At 34.8% G+C, this 18260-nt stretch overlaps 1 protein-coding gene across 9 annotated transcripts in view; it reads left to right on the forward strand.

Annotated features, from left to right (window-relative positions):
* Positions 1-18260, forward strand: part of NLGN1 (neuroligin 1) — a 1061800-nt gene that overhangs the window by 234366 nt on the left and 809174 nt on the right. The window lies entirely within an intron of this gene.

Genomic DNA, 18260 nt, shown 5'->3' on the forward strand with positions numbered 1-18260 from the left:
TTAAAGACACATTTTATGATGTTAGTGAAAAGAAATGACATTGGCTCCTGAGCAGGTTATTACTACTACAGAGATTCTTATGAAACTTGTCAAGGCTCAGCCAGTATTTTGCCTTTTTCCCTTCAATGGGTCCTGACCGCTCTCTCTTTTCCTGACTACTAACTTTGTAAGTGATGCTCTCTTCTGTTGCAAAACTGTGTCTGCCTGTGATGTTATTCATTTGGGGAACTCCCAGTATGGAAATTACATCCATTAATACAGATTGAAAATGTTTATAGTAACTCCAAACAATCCATGATAAAAATTGCTATCTGCTTCCAGAGCAAGAACTAGTGAACTTTGAGAGCAAAGCAGACTTTTCCCCTTTCCTATGTATGTGTGTAATTGTGTGTTTGTGTGTATATATGTGTGTTCTTTTGCATCATGGATAATATGGAAATATGTTTCACAAGACTTTCCATGTATGATCAAGATCATATTGCTTGTCTTCTCAAGAGGTAGAGTAGAGGTGGGAGGGAAGGAGAAAATTTTAAACCCAAAATTTAAAAAAAAGTTAAAATTTTAAATTATACTTTTAAAATATTTAATGAAAAAGAACATATTAAACTGTTCACAGATTTATAGGTTCATGGATCTAGAGGTACAATGGACCAGAGAAGCCAACTCCTCCAATCTCTTCGTTTAGAGTTTTGGATGGGGAGGTCCAAAGAGAGTCGTCTACCCAAGATAACATGAGAAAAATAATAAGGAATAGGAACCCAGGTTCTGTGACCTGAGAACCATTTCACTTTGCTTCATATATAGACTGAAACAGTTGACTGAGGTACTGAGACTTTAGATGACTTCCATAGTGTCTCATATATAATAGGAATCACTGCCTATCCTTCCATCCCGCTATCCCTCTGGTTTTACTTTAAGTGAAATAGCACACACACATACACACACATAGTGACAAACAGAGATGTGTATATATGTGTGTATATCTATTTATATACATATATGTATATGTGTATCTATCTGTAGATGTGTTTGTGTTTGTGTATGTGTGAAAGTTGTAATTAAATGATTTGTCCAGAATCACAAAACTAGTAAGTAATGAGTACTTGAGACTGAGTTTGAACTCAATTTCTCTTGAATCTTAAGCTAGTGCAACCTCACCATCCCCACTTTATAGTCTTAATAGGGTGCTAAATAAAAATGACTTTTCATTTCTTATGTTTTTCCAAAACTCTCCAAAATAAACACTAGACATATCAGGAATTCAAAATTTCCAATGCTTATTATATTTTACTTGGTATAAAAGTATTTTATTATTTCTTAATTTTCAAAAATTCATAAGATCATTGGCTTAAAATGGAGGATATCTTAGAAGTCATTAAGTTCAATCCTTAATTTGCATATAAGAAAATTGAGGCACATAGGGTAAGAGATTTAACCCAATCACACACTGAAAAAGTCTTGGAACTTTGCTAAATGCTCCTGATACTAAATCCAGTGTCTTATGTGAAGCTGTGTTGGAATTTTGAATCTTCTTAATTATAAAAATAGTATAGCTAGGTGGGACAGTAGGTAGAGCACTTAGCCTAAAATCAGGAAGATTCTTCATTGTGATATCAAATTCAGCCTCAGACTCTAACTGTGTGACCCTGGGTAAGTCAGTAAATTCTGTTTGCCTCAGTTTCCTCAACTGTAAAATGAGGTGGAGAAAGAAATGAAAAAATACTATAGTATCTTTGCCAAAAAAAAATCCCTAAAAGGCATCACAAAGAGTCAGACATGACTGAAATGATCTAACAAAACAATAATAATGATAATAATAATTTTACCTTGAGGCTTATAAAATCCTTTCCATGAATTAAATCATTTACTTTTCACAAGAATTCTGGGGGATGGGACATAGTTTCTATTATTCATCACATTCATAATTGAGGAAAACAAGGATTAGAAAACTAAAAGGAATTATCCAGGGCCACACAGATAATGATGTCTGAAGTAGGATCTGAGTTCAAATCTTGTCAATTTTAAGTCTTGCTAAAATTCTGATCTCTCCATAATTTTAAACTTGTGTTATAATTACTTATTAATATCTCTAAAATTTAAGGATTAGAGATTTTTAGGTCAGACATTAGAAGTTAGGAAGTTAATCTTATAAGATAACTTTTTCAATTCTTCTCACATGAAATATAATATTCCAGAATGTCCCACATTCAGATATCCTAATGACATTTTCAAATATCTGTAAGGAAATTGGATAAATGGTTCCCTATTTTTCTGTCATTGGTGAAGTCTGTTGATGTTGCCAACAGGGTCTATCAAAGCCTTTATGGTAATGCACCTAGACATTTCATGGGATTTAGTCTTCCTTAGAATGAATTTCATGGAAAGGAGGAGGATACATTCCTGTGTACAATGAAAAAAAAAATAACAAATCACTTGGGGCATTTGAAATGATTCTACATCAAACTTTTGAGGAATTCTTATGTAGCTCCTTTTTTATCCAACAGTAAATAGGAGCTCTCCACTGCCTGTTTCCATTGCATGTGAGGGAAATTCTCAGTCAATGGCCCTGTACCTTTATTGCTGCTATTACTGCAGCCTTTATGGATCAGAGATGTGTCAGCATCTTTGCTTTAGCCCCAATGCCTTTCTTTGTGAGAAACCTTATGGGCCTTGCAGCCCCTTTCTCATCCTGACACTCATAAACTGTTCAAGTCCTCATATTTATTATTTAATCTTCGCCCTATATATAGCTATGGAGCCCTTCAATGTATGAATGTGGAGCCCAAAAGTGACAGGCCAGCGTGAATGGGACTAATGAGTTTTAATAATACCCATATTAGGGGCTGGGAAAGGAAGTTTAATTAAGAAAAACAAGTTAAGCATGAAATTCATTTTGGAGCAAAGTAAAGGGAAGTTACAGCTACAGCTGTAAAATCAGGCTCCACTATGATACATCACAAGATGGGGGGGGGGGGGGAAGTACACATGGGCTGATGCTAAAACCACTTCCTGAGGTTCACAATTTAGGGATCCAGAAGGAGGCAGCATAAATTCATTTGGGAATATCAGTTTCAAAGTGTCTCTGTTTTCTCAATGTTGTGGAAACTCTTTTTCAAAGTTTTGTGGTTTGTTCCAAGTCTCTCTCTCTCTGTCTCTCTGTCTCTCTCTGTCTCTGTCTCTCTCTCTGTCTGTCTCTCTCTCTCTCTCTCTCTCTCTCTCTCTCTCTCTCTCTCTCTGTCTCTCTCTCTCTGTCTCTCTGTCTTTCTGTCTCTCTCTCTCTCCCTCTCTCCCTCTCTCCTTCTCTCTCTCTGTCTCTCTCTCTCTCTGTCTCTCTGTCTCTCTCTCTCTGTCTCTCTCTGTCTCTCTGTCTCTCTCTCTCTCTGTCTCTCTCTCTGCTCTCTCTCTCTCTCTCTCTCTCTCTCTCTCTCTCTCTCTCTCTCTCTCTCTCTCTCTCTCTCTCTCTCTCTCTCTCTCTCTCTCTCAACAAAGAGTTACTGCACTTTTAAGCTTGAATAGCTGAAATTTCCTAGGGTCATAATCTTTGAGAGTAGGAAAAGCCCTCAGAAGGAATGTAGTCTAAAGCCCTCTGGGTTTTTTGAAGCAAATGTCCTTTCTTACTTTTCCTTCTCCTATGATAAAGTGTTTTCCACCATCTTGTAATGTATTATTGTAGTACTTTATAATGTGTTTCTCTGGGATTCCTTTCTCCTTCTTTCCCTCCATTACAGGGGATAATAGGAGGAAACCTGGGCTTGGATTCAGGTTTAAATCATCTTCATCATTTACTTGTTTGGCCATAGTCAACTTGACTTCAAATTTCTAGGTCTCAGTTTTTTCATCTGTAAAGTGGAGATGCTAAAAACCTACATTTTTCTTTTAAAATTAAATGATGTGTATTTCAAGTTCATTGCAAACCTGAAAGCTATCTATAAATGTGAATGGGAACAGTAGTTGTCCTTATTCTTCACATCTTTTATAAAGTAGAATTGAGAAGAAAAGAGTTTGGAGACAAGTTTTTGTCTCATTATTAATTTATATATATATATATATATCTATATAATATTATATATGTATTATTATATGTAATACATAATACATGAGTTCCATATATAGCACAGTGGATTATTTTGCAGATAAATTAAATAATTATTTCTGCAATTGGATAAAAGTATGGACACAGTGGAGAGAGAGTTGAATTTGAAGTCTAGCAAATCTGGCCTCGAATATGTACTCGTTACATATTTGGCTATGTATTAAACATTAGGTAACTCACCAAAAATCCTCAAATCCAAATATCCTTTCCAAAACAAAATAATCTGCCCCAATTGCTTCAGTTTCCTCAATAGTAAAATGCAAATAGTACTTCACAGATTGCTGTGAAGAATAAATTAGATAAGTTTTTGTAAAGTACTTTGCAAATCATAAAGCATCATACTTTCAATCTTGCTTTATTTATCTGGGATGGTTTGGGATAATTTTAGTAGCAGAGAAGATAATCGGATCTCTCTCTCTCTCTCTCTCTCTCTCTCTCTCTCTCTCTCTCTCTCTCTCTCTCTCTCTCTCTCTCTCTCTCTCTCTCTTTCCATAATTTTGTTCTCTCATTGTTTTGATCTCTTCTGCTAGGTCTCTATAATTTGACAGCTTTTCATCCCATGTAATTTGGATATTACGAATCCATCAGGACTCAATGTTATCACCTAGTCAAGCCCCCTTATTTAACAGATCACCTAGTCAAGCCCCCTTATTTAACAGATGAGGGAACTGAGGACCACAGAAATTAAGTGGCTAGTTCAGGGTCACTTAGGTGGTATCAGGGACAGAATTTGAACTTAAGTCCTTTGATTCTTGAGATAGTATTCTTTGTTCTTCTTCATATAGTCTTTTATTAAGGCACATTTCCATTATATATTGTTTCTACATGATTGTATATTAATACTACTATCTCCTCATATTTTCAATTGTTATTTTAAACCATTTTAAAGTACTATCTCTATAATATTGCTATTATTATTACCATTAATATTTTTCCACCATGTAGGTATTTCAATTAATCATAAAACAGTCTTATTTTTATTATCCTTAACATATTTCCAATTTATTTACCAAATATGTAACTTTATTAGTCTCTATACTCAGAGCTTTGTGGGGGGGATGATTTATTTTTTTAAACAAAAGCTTTTTATTTTCAAAATACATGGAAAAATAGTTTTCAACATTCACCCTTGCAAAAACATTGTGTTCCAAACTTTTCTCCCTCTCTTCTTCCTTCTCCTCTCCTAGATAGCAAATAATCCAGTATGTTTTAAACATGTATAATTCTTCTACACATATTTCCACATTTATCATGTTGTAGAAGAAAAAGAATGATTTATTTATTATTTATTTCTTATTCTTAAAGAATGATTTATTTCAATAGAAAATCCAGACAAAAGGACAAAAGAAATCATTTAATCATTGAGATGTTTTGTCTTCACAATTCTAAATTCTAGGATACTTTGGGGCAATTAACTTTAATCTTCATTCTTTCTAAGGCTATTATATTTCCTACAAGCAAATCAGATTATTCCATTCCTTTACTGAAAAATAATATCTAGCACATCGAGTATTTTATGGTCTGCAAAACCCTTTACAAATATTATGTCATTTCATTTCATTTATATTCCCAATAGCCCTTGGTGATAGGAGTTATTATTTCAGTTTGGTAAATGAGGAAACTGAGGCAGATCATGGTTAAGTGATCTTGTGTAGGGTCATAAAGTCAGTAAGAGCTTGAGGGCTATTTTGAACTCAGGTGTTCGTGACTTTAGGTATGGTATACTATAAGCTCGTTAAGGATTGAAGGGCAAATATATAGTGACATTCTAATATTGATAATATTGAATTATCACAAATTATAATAGTTTGGAAGTATTATTAAAGATCTATAAACAAAGTTCCTTCAAGGCTCAAAGTCAATGTCACCTTTTCCTAGAAACCATCCATTATTTTACAGTTGAAAATATTTTGTCATTCTTCAAATCTTCTTAAAATCTTATATGCTACAGTGGAGAGATTGTTTCTATTAGTCATTGGACCTGGGTTCACAGTCCACATCTGTCAGTCACGTAGCCTCTCATTATTAATCTGTAAAATTAAGGCACCAGACTACCAGCTTTAAATCTGTTTGTGATCTTTCTAATACTCCCATTAAAGCTTTCCTTGTGTACATGCTATTTGCCCTACAAGAAAGTGAACTCCTCCTCCTCCTCCTCTTTCTCCTTTTCTTCCTTTTCCTCTTTCTCCTCCTCCTCTTTTTTTTCTCCTCCCCTTCCTTCTTGTTCTTATTCCTCTCCTCCTATCATAATATTTTGTGCAAATTAATTATTTGATGAATGCTTGTTGAATTGAATTGGGGTTTCAGACTTGTGCACACTTGACTTCTATCAACAGAATTTCCCCTTTAGTTCTCCAGGGATGGTATTTCCTTTGGGAAAAATAATAATCTACTCTCCAATATTTACTGACACTTGTAACTACATTTTTGACCCACTACCATTGCCATTTAATAGTTAACTATGAGCTGCTGAGAAGAATATAGGTTACTTTCAGTGCCCATGATGTTCCAAGCCAATGCATCTGTCATTTTAAATTTAAATCTGTATTACTTAGCTATCCAACACTTTATATACAAGTAACAGAGTTATCTATCCTTTTTTTTCTTTTGTATTAAAAAAAATCACCATTTCATGACTTTTTTTTTCTTGTTGGGCTAAATGCTCCAGTGCCTATATTAATACAGATATTATGTGATGTATTAGTACATCTGGCTTCTCTTTGATGGAAATAGCTCCTCTAACTTTTTTCATCACCTCCAGTTCTGAACCTGGTCCTCCAACGAAGCTTTTATCCCATTGAAATCTATATGTCAATAAGTCAAATATCTGTAATTGACTTTATGTGGGAACTGCCTCCAATCCCACAGATGACAACCCCTAGAATCATTAAGTAAGCAAAATTTGTTTGAAGCTTCCAATGGTGAGATTTGAAGCCAGAGCTCTAAAGCCATTCTTCATTATAACAGGTCACCTTGACTTTGACGTGCCTCCATGCCTACAATGATCTCCTTTCTCTCTCTGACTCATAGAACCTCCAGTTTCTCTCACAGCATGGCCATAGTGTCTGACATCTCCCATAGGAAGCTTTTCCTGATGCTCTTGGTTGTCGGTGCTCTTCATCATTATCTTCCAAAATTTCTCATTATTTTTTGTTTTGTAAATATGTTTGTTTTGACTTATTAGATTGTGTATTTGCTGTTTCACTTCTAAGTTTCTCAAATAAGGGATTGCTTCATTTTCTTCTCATATTTCAACACTTCACACAGTGCCTGATATGTGGTAGACTCTCAATAATAAATGCTTTTTGAATTGAATTAATTACAATAATGATAGCTAATATTTATATAGTTTTTTACATGTATTGTTTCATGCTATCCATCAAATTACTTATCATCTATCTCTGTCCAACCATGTAATCATATATCTATCCATATCTCTATCATTTCTCTCTTCCTTTTCTTCTTTTTTTACCTATTTTCCTTTTTTCCCTCTCTTCTCCCTGCAACAATAGACATGCATATGTGTATAGATATGTATATATTTATGTATGTGTATATTATATATAAATATAGACATATCTATGTACTTCCACGTAAACACATTTTTGTATGTAATGCTGACTCTAATAGAGTAATACTATTGTGGGCTTTTCACCAAGTAGCCATAATACTTGGTAGCTGTTTGCATAACTGTAAAATAACTGATTTTGTTCTTTTAAAAGTACATTAAAAAAGTTAACTGTTTTGGAGAAAAAAAAGTCCTGGATGAGTAGCCAAGAGATATTCATTTTGTGGTGACCTAGATAACACTACTAATAATGATTGATATTTATGTAGCACTTTAAAATTTATAAAACACTTTGCATTAAAAATCTAATTTGAACTTCACTACATCCCTTTGAGGTTGGTCCTGTAGATCTTATTATTATTACCATTTTGCAAATTAGGAGCAAAGTTAAGTTACTTGCTCAGGGTCACACAACTAATAAGAATCAGAAGCTACCTTACAACTCAGGACTTCCTAACATTAATTCTCAGATGTTTTCTACTTTCTACTATATTGTACTATTGCCACTTTATATAAGTCATGGGTCCTTCTTGGGACTCAGTTTCCTGAGCTATAAAATAGTCTGAAAACAATTAGGTAATCTCTAAAGCCCATTAAATCCTCTAAATCTGAATAATCCTATAATCTGATTTACTTTTAATTGGATTGGCCAAATAATATGGTACCTGGAAGGAGCTATAAGGAAGAAAGTGAAATATGGAGATGGTGTAGTATAAAAGAGAATAGAGGAATAGGAGATGGAGGACCTAGCTCCAGATCCTTGTTGTTTTACTTTCACGATATTCTTAGGAGCCTCAGTTTCCCCATATGTAAAGGGCTGAATAAATTCCTTTCAATTCTGAAGTCCAGAAACTACTTTATACAAAAATATATCAAAATCAAAGATGGAAAATGAAGAGTGAAATAAATCTTTTAAAGGCTTTTAATATGGATTCTTATTAATTTAAGTTTGGTAAATTATTCATTAGGGACTTATAATATGGAGCAGTGAATATTTGGGATGTTATAATTTACTAGGAAATATATTAAGCACATATTTCACTCTGAAGAAAACTAGATTAATTAGATTAATTACAAATGATGGTTGCAAAATAATAGTCAAAAATAAACAAAGATTGCACTTTGGTTATATAGCATGACATTTGTTTCTTTCTGCTTTACAAATTCTGTGCTTTATATTCAACCATCTAGAGGCATGAATGATGGATTTTATGATCCATCAAACTGTTAGCACTTGCTAGTGTTTGGAGGGAATTGTTCATCTCTTCCTTGCTAGACACATGGTCCATAAAGATTATGGTGTTGATTTGGTGACACAGTTAACTGAAGATAAAAAGAAAAGAACTGACTAGCTGAGGGGATCCTGGGAATTTAACAAGCATGTTTCTCCCCATCATGCCTTGGGTCATTTATTTAGAGCTAAGCTATGCTAGGAGTAATTAGGAATCTTTAGGGATGTTGTGAAATTCTTATGAGAAATGTTGGTTAGGCTCTAGTCAAGTGTTATTTTTTTTTATTAAATCACTTTTTTTTTATTATCTACAAAAGTGTGGGACTGAAAGAACATTTTGTTTTTTATTCTCTTGGGGGCAATCACAGTTAAGTGACTTTTTCAGAGTCACACAGCTAGGAAGTGTCCTCCTAGCTGTCCCTGAAAGAACATTTTAATGGCTCTCTCATTTCTCACCATTCAGCTCTTATGTCAGAATTGACCTCACGCTGACATAGAGGGTTGAGAAATTTGAAACAATCCTTTCCAAAATATAGCTGGTTTCTCTGATCAGGGACAATAAAAAATATGATGAGGGCTTTTCTTAAAGACAGTACTAGGACTAAAAATTTTCCACTCTTCTCAAGGAGTCCATGTGATGTGCTCATCATATATACACCATATAGGAAAGACATTATAGATGGACTCAGAGAAGATGGGCTTCAGCACTGTTTCTATTATTTACTACCTATAGAAGTCTCTTCATATCTTTAAGTAGGCCTCTGTTTCTCCATCTATAAAACAAGTAGCAGACAATGTGACTTCTTCCTACCTATGTAATATTGCTAAAGTTATTTAGCTTTTCTAGGACATGGATGCCTCACCTGTAAAGAGAAAGTGCTATATCTAAGATCTTAAGTTTTCTTCAAGCTCCCAAAGACCAAACTTTTTTTCTTTTGTTTATTTCTGAAATATATAATATAAACTCAGGGTGTATAAGAACTGGTTTGCAGCTATGATTAAATAGATTCTGGAGACACTAGTTTATAGCCCATTGGTAATTTCTTTTGGGAAAAAAAAAAAGCATTTGTATATCATTGTGTACATTGTGTATTATTGAGTCAGTTCAACTCAGAAGCCCATCTTGAGATCTTGAGAGATGATAAATTTTCATTTGAATGATTACCAATTAACTTAAAAAAACCCAAACACATGCTCTTAAATATTTACGACTTGCCATTGAAACTATTTTCCAGGACTGAGTTGAAAATTATTTTATTCCTTTTCTCTCTTGTGATTAACTTCAGTAGTCTAAATTGTAATTTAACAGTAAAATTCAAATATTTATAAAACACCTATTATATGTGTGTTAAGCATTGTGCTAGACTCTTAGAAGAGAATGACAAAGGTGACACAATATATTTAATCATCTATCTGGAGAAAGCATATTATGGAAACTCCTTCTAGTAATGCAGATCAGCAATTTGTCAGTAAATAAATATCTTTGAGAGTTTGCCCTGGTCAATGAAAGGCTAGGTAATTTCCCTGGTCTCACAAACACTACATGGTGGAGGTATGATTTGAGCTACAGTCTTCTTGAAATGAAATACAGAACCTTGTCTGTTTTACCAAGTTGCTTCTATGGACTAGACATAAACAAGATAAATTGAACCCATTTCCAGCTGGTAAGGAGCTTATCATTGAATTTTTCCCTTGGTGTCTAAAGATGTTTTATAATTTACTTTGTCATTCTTTCACTTTTGACATTGGTTGGACCTCAAAGTTGTCTCAGCCTACTCTATTCTGGGGAACTGGCCTTGGTTCCTGCTCCAACTGACTTCTGGGCAGACAACTCTAGCTGTAGCTACATGCCAGTCCCTTTTCCCTCAGGCCTAGTAAAGTACCACATATACTGTGTCCTGTCCACATTCCCTCTGGTCCTCAATTCTTTGGTTGAATACTATTGTAGCATAGAGTGCTGCTGTGTTAGTGCGTGACAGAGCAAAATTTTGCCTTTTAATTTTGTGAGGCACAGAAGAGAGGAAATGAGGCAGAATTAAATTCTATTAAAGTTTTGGGTTGGTCTATGTAGCCTAACTGATGGGAAAGGGAATTCAGGGTGACCAAAGTTGAGCATAGGGATTGAGCTCTTATGATTTAAGTCCCAGGGTGACCAAGGTAGGGCATAGGGATTAACCTCTTATGATTTAAGTCCATTGAATTTTTACTATCATTAAGGTTGTTGGCATCTTAGATCAGGAGTATCAAACTTGAGGTCCTCTGATCAAATGGTTAAAAAAAAAAAAACTCCCCAGGGTGCACTGAATCAGATTTACATGTAGGAAATGTTTTAGAAATGTTTTTTTTTAAAAGCTCAATACAACATAGATCATGTATTTGTAGTTTCCTAAGTCAATATGTTGCTTGCAGGTATTAATTTCTATGTATCTTAGACTGGAAGTAGGGCTATATTGTCTCAAGCACAATTCCTAATTTGGAGAGGTTTGAAAGATCATATGTATCAGAGAAAATGTTTCAACCTCTACTTGCCGGGTCAAATAAGTCATTTGAGAAAGACATTCAGGATAATATTAGTTCCAGATGATAGTTTGACAGACTAACCTTTTGTTTTTATTCTTAGGAAATCAGGGTTCATATGATTGGTTTGTGGGCAACCATTTTAGGTTTCCCTGTGGATCCTGCAAATTCTGTCCTTTGTGGTCTATGAGGACTTTAAGATATGTTGAGGCACCTGAAATTATAGTGTTGTAGGTGATGACTCACCTATGTCTGTCCATACCTAGGAGCTTTAATCATCTGTGAATACAATAGGGAATTGAATCAATAGAAAAATAAGTGCTGATAAATCACAAATAAAATAAAGATCATTTACTTTAAACTGGCCATTTACTAAAACAAAAATTCCACCATTCATTTTCCATCACCAGTTATTCTAGTTTCTAATGACTAATTAGGCAAAAAGAATCAAAGAAGTCTCAAATATGTAAGGTCATCTTGTACAATCTCATGACTTATGTGACCTCTTTTCTAAAATACCAACAAATAGTATTCTAACTGGGATTTTTAACTTTTGTTCATGTCTTAGACAATTAGCATTATCTAGTGAAACCTATGGGCTTCTTAGAATAACATTATTATGGACATAACATAGAATGTGTAGTATTATTACAAAGAAACCAGTACTATTGAAATATAAATATAAATATAAGAAAGGAACCAGTTCATAGATCGCTGCTTAAGAACCCCTGCTTTAAAATAATGTTTTATCAACATGCTTTCTATCCTCTTTTTGGACATTTCTAGTTATGGGGATTTTCACAAGTAAAAAACCTAATACCCATTCATAGAATCAGTGTTAGAATGAATCAAGTAGCCCAGTAATTCAACTGAAACCTGAGGAAAATCCCTTCCTCTATAATATTCCCAACAAATTGTTATCCACGACTATTCCTCCCCCCTCAATTCATTTTTCCAGTTATATGAATAGCTAGTTTTCAACATACATTTTTGTGAAATTTTGAGTTCCAATTTTTTTCTTCCTTCCTCTCCCTTCTCTTTTCCCCAAGATAGCAAGCAGTCTGGTATAGGCTATAGACATACGATCACTTTAAACATGTTTCCATATTTTTCATGTTGTGAAAGAAAAATCAGACAAAAGGGGAAAACATGAGCAAGAAAAAGCAAACAAAAAAAGGTGAAAATAGCATGCTTCAATCCACATTTAGTCTCCATAGTTTTCCTGGTGGATGCGGATGGCATTTTCTAGCCCAAGACTATTGGAACCATCTTGAATCACTGCATTGTTGAGAAGAGCTAAGTCTATTATAGCTGATCATTACATAATTTTGCTGTTACTATGTGCGATGTTCTCTGGTGCTACTCACTGCACTCACATCAGTTCACGTAAGTGTTTCCAGGCTTTTCTGAAATCAGCCTGCTTGTCATTTCTTATAGAATAATAACCCATAACTTATTCAGCTGTTCTCCAACTGATGGACATTCACTCAATTTCCAGTTCCTTGCCACCATAAAAAAGTGGCTATAAACATTTTAGCACATGTAGATCCTTTTCCCTATCCATCACCTTTGATGATGTGGATGACATATAATCCTATAACTCTTGATAGGCAACCCATTCTACTTATGAATAAGTCTGGATCACCATGGAACTTAAACTGATCTCTTTGAATCTTCTAATCATTGTTCCAGATTCTACCCCAAAGTCAAGTAGTAAATACATCTAGTTTCTCCTTCACATGTCAATCCTTCAAATATTTTGAAGATCACCAAACTATCCCCTGGGTCTTTTTCTTCTCAAGGCTAAGTCTCCCCAGTTTCTTCAGCCAATCTTCATATGACATGGCCTCGTGGCCTTGCCCCATCTTGGTTGCCCCCTCTGTAGACTTTCTCCAGTTTATCAGCATTTCAGACAGCTCTAATTTAAGTCTTCTTTATATTTAGCTGAAATGTTTGTGACCCAGAGGTGACCCCTTTCAGACAAAAGCAGCAGCTGAATATCCTAGTCAAAGATGAATGTCTATCTTTAGCTATTGAGGGATAATTCATTTCCATATGGATACTTATAGGATCATCAATTAACTTTAACAATACTCCCTGCAATATTCACTATATTCCATAGAATTTTTTTTCTATTTCCCTTTGCAATCTGTCTAAATGTTTTTATATCCCTTTTAAATGATAAAAACCTTAATAAAGAGCAAGTACCTCAAAAGAATGTTTTAAAAATCCAATCTAGGTTCTTTGAACAAATCTAACAATAAATCTCTTAAACTTCCCAGGTCTCAGTTTCCTTATCTGTAAAATAAGAAAATTATATAATGTGTGGATGGATTTCCTTCTGGTTATAATGTCTTTGTCCCATGACAAACTGAAGTTGTCAGAACGATTTGTTTCTCAAGTAATGGTTGGGACTCTATGTGTGTGGGGCCAGGGGACAGTGGCTCAGAGTATATGGTTCAGAAGAGGAGGACCATGGTGGTAAGATAGTGGGGAAGGTTTGGGAATGGGGCCATTTTGTGCACCACAACTTAGAGGATTGTTGAGAATAAATCTTCCTTTCCTGATGTTTATACATTGAGGCAAAGCCCTAGTTATAGTTTTCTATCCGTAATATATCTAGAATGCTTACACTGTTCCATTTTCATCATCTTTTCTATCCTATTGAAAAAAGCCTGTCATCATTTCATTGGATGATAGAGTTGCCATTGATGCAATTGACTAGAAAACTGTATAGTGATTTGCATTTCGGAAATGGAAAGCATGCAGGTGGGATGATTCTAACTTGTACTGCAGAGCTCAAATACTATTAACCATTGCCAAGAATGCAATGCACTACAACATAATACAGTATTTTCTAGCTGTGTATGTACTGAAGTATAACTGTAGTCCAGTACACTCTTTCAACATTAGCAATGTTCTCTTGATTAGATGCATATCTTTCTTTTAAATAATTGTTCTTAGTGTTAAGATCACAGCCTAGTTGCGACCCCCCTTTGCATTCTATTCTCATATGTTCACTAATTTATTCTTTCCTTCATTTTTCATTCATTCAACAAACTTTACTAATTATCTGCTTTGGACTCTGCAGTGTATCATTTTAGCTACCAGAGGAGATCGGAAGATGAATTTGAACATCTCAAAGAACTTAAAGCCTAGTTTCCTTCTTTGTATCATAAGCTTTTTGTAAGAAACATTCAGAAGCAAGATAAATTTTGATGGGGAATCAGGCTAGGATGGCCCATAGTTTTCTCCATGAGAAAGTGAAATGCAGCAGTGGCCATTCCGTTGTATCATATATCTAAGCTGCATATCAATGGCTGTGACTTCCCGCTTTTTTGAATTCATCCTTCATCCTCTTCTTGCCTATTGCTTAATGATCCTCTGACTTTCTGGTCTTGCATGACTAGCAAGTTAACACATTAATTATGTGTATCCCACCCATACACTCTATGCACTTTAAAGGAAAGTTTTGTTTGTCACTTTGCCTTTATATTCCTAGTGTCCATCTAATGCCATGTGTAGTAGATAATTAATAAATGTTGGTGGGATTGGATTGCAAGATCTTTAAGATTTTAATTACTTCATGAGTTTGTTTGGAAAACGAGATTTAATTCAGTTCAACAAGTAGATAATATATGCATAGCTCCTAAGCAAATAGAGGTGCCCAATAAAAGCTTATTTAATTGAAGAGTTGGATTTACTTTCTCTTCTAAGATAAGAGAACTATTTTTATGAAGGCTCACTTATTACTTAAGCCAGAGAGTCACTAAAATAGGGATTTAAGGTCAGTGGAGGAGACAATTGGAGGTAGGAGGCCCTTTCATTATCCCTTCTATGTTAAACTAATTAGAAAACTGCCCACTTAACCTACTGGAATGGACAGCTTCAAAGTCTTGTCTCTTACCTTAGTCCCATGGGAATTGGCTGACCTTCTGAGTGAGGCTAATCTAATTAATCATTACTTAGTGTGACTTTTTGAAATCTCTCCTCTTCTGTTCTCCTCACCGTAATAGTCATATAGCGCTGCAAAGCAAGAGTGCAAATGGAAAAAAAAAAAATCTCTTTTTCATGCAAGTTATTTGGCTACAGTATTTAAATAAGTTTTTTTTTTAATGTGATAGTTGTGAGCCATATTTGAGCAGTATCTTTCTTCTAAGGAACTTAAAACCTTCTTTCAGTGACTGGCTTGCTAATGTGTCAGAGCTTCTGAAATGTATTAATGGTAAGCTGACAACAGATTTGAGGGCCTTTATAGCTACATATGTCAATACCAATATGTAATTTTAGCCAAATATCTTTTCATGTTTGACTCAGAAGGCTAAAGGGAAATAGGGAAGAAGAAATTATTTGGGAATTCATTATACAGTTTTGGCTTCTCAGCACTGCTTACAAAATGGCCAAAGTGAGTGAAAGCTCACTGAAGCAGTGGGTCTTAATGTATTGCAATACAACTGCAATAAATAATAATAATAATAGCAATAACATCCCATAGTTTTTTAAAGGTTTAAAAACATTTTTTCACAACATAATTATAGAAGGTAAATAGTACAAGCTTATGATTGCCATTTTTCAGATGAGGAAATAGTCTTATGAAAGTGAGATGATTTGTCTATCATCAAATAGTGTCAGGGTTCCTTTTTTTCTTTTTCTTTCTTTCTTTCTTCTTTCTTCCTTCCTTCCTTCCTTCCTTCCTTCCTTCCTTCCTTCCTTCCTTCCTTCCTTCCTTCCTTCCTTCCTTCCTTCCTTCCTTCCTTCCTTCCTTCCTTCCTTCCTTCCTTCCTTCCTTCCTTCCTTTCTTCCTTTCTTCCTTTCTTCCTTTCTTTCTTTCTTTCTTTCTTTCTTTCTTTCTTTCTTTCTTTCTTTCTTTCTTTCTTTCTTTCTTTCTTTCTTTCTTTCTTTCTTTCTTTCTTTCTTTCTTTCTTTCTTTCTTTCTTTCTTTCTTTTTTTTTTTCAGGATTAAGTGACTTGTCCAGGGTCACACAGTTAGTAAGACTTAAATGTCTGAGGTCAGATTTGAACTCAGGTCCTCCTGACTTCAGGGTTAGTTTTCTACCCACTGTGCTACCTAGTTGTCCTGGGTTCCTTTTTCCCACCACTTCATAAAGTCTCTCTCAATAGATCTACTAGACTATATCTAACATCCTTCTGGAATGTGAGCAAAAATTCCATTGGAAGGGATCCATGATTCACTACAGTTATGTAGAATTTTAATATTGAGCATATCTTTATTTGTGATTTTCAAATGTCATTATTATAAAACCCCAAACTCTTTATTTTAACCTCCTACATGGATGATGAGTGAAGAAAGTCAATTCAACAAGCATGGCTTATGTTCATATTATTTGTTTTGTACTGGGTAAGGCATGATAACAACATAAATATCTCCTATTCTGAAGCTCATACTCTGAAACTAAAAGTATTTTATTGCATTTGTTTAATGGAGTGTTTTATTGATTTAATGAAAAAGTAATATATATGTATATTTATATGGTATCTTTGTCCCATGTACATAGTAGGCACTTAAAATGATTATGCAATTGGATTTTGGGATGGGATTTCTTGATCTTCATTTGATCATCATTGTAGCACCATAAGGAAGCAATTATAAAGGCATTTTTTAAAAATGCCTCAAGAAGCAGCTAATTGGTGCAGTAGATGGCACCAGCCCTGAAGTCAGGAGGACCTGAGTTCAAATCTGGTCTCAGACACTTATTCCTAGATGTTTTACTCTGGGCAAGTCACTTAACCCCAATTGCCTCAGCCAAAAAAAAAAAAAAGGTACTCGAGGTGGAGGTAAGGGATGAAATGTATTACTTAATTAGTGTAAAAAATACAATCATAATAAAAGAAAAGTAGAGCAATGCTTGCTTTGATTTTATTTGCTGATTGATCTTAGAAAAAAAATTCTGGGTGGTATTAACTCCTGCTTGATGTCCAAGGAGACTAAAGTGATTTCCAAACCATCACCCAAGTACTACATGTCAGAAATCAAATTCAAACCCAAGACTCTTAATTTAACAATCCACTTCTATTATTTACTGAGGTACCAATCGGATAAGGCATACCATCAATCAGCAAGTATTTATTAAGCGCCTACTACGGGCCATTTATTGACTCTGGAGATCTAAAGAAAGAAATGATCTTTGCATTCTCAGAAAGGAACATGTAGGAGATCTGAATCCTACTCTAAAATGGAAGCAGGGAGTACATAATCAATCACTAAGAATTTCAGAAGTGCTCAGTAGTTTCCCTACTTAACATCTGCTCAAGTTGGTGCCTCTAAAAAAGTAATAGGCTGAGGGAGGGAAGCCTTAGACATATCAGGGCCAGCTGCAATTCTGCTCAAGCTTAAGCCATAATAAACTTTCACCTGAATGGGTGTAGATAGATCTTCAGGTAATGCTGGGACTCGGAGGTGAGAGAAAGATGGGCATCAGCCTATCTTTTTTCTATGCTAATGTACTCTGCCAGCCAAACTATGAGAATGAATATGGGGAAATTCTGGAACGGCAGCAGCACTCTCCTTATTATCTCCTAAGATGGATTGTTCCAGGCTAAAGGAACATCACACATGGACCGAATCTCTCACTGCCCCATGGAGCCTTTACAATCTCCATTTTAATAACACAAACTGCGGGACAGCTTGACTGCTAGCCCAGCATTTCTTCAGAAATCTTTCTATTACGGGACAGGATAAAACCATCACTAACACGAACCAACAATATTATTTCCAATGTAAGCATTTTAAAAGGTTGCTTGTACAAGGAAAGACAAATTTCCCGAATTACATGCTATTTTGCAGTTAGTCGGCGATTATATTGTGAATTGTATTACACTGGGTATTACGT

Source organism: Sminthopsis crassicaudata, chromosome 3 (assembly GCF_048593235.1).
Source record: "Sminthopsis crassicaudata isolate SCR6 chromosome 3, ASM4859323v1, whole genome shotgun sequence".
Taxonomy (NCBI): Eukaryota; Metazoa; Chordata; class Mammalia; order Dasyuromorphia; family Dasyuridae; genus Sminthopsis; species Sminthopsis crassicaudata.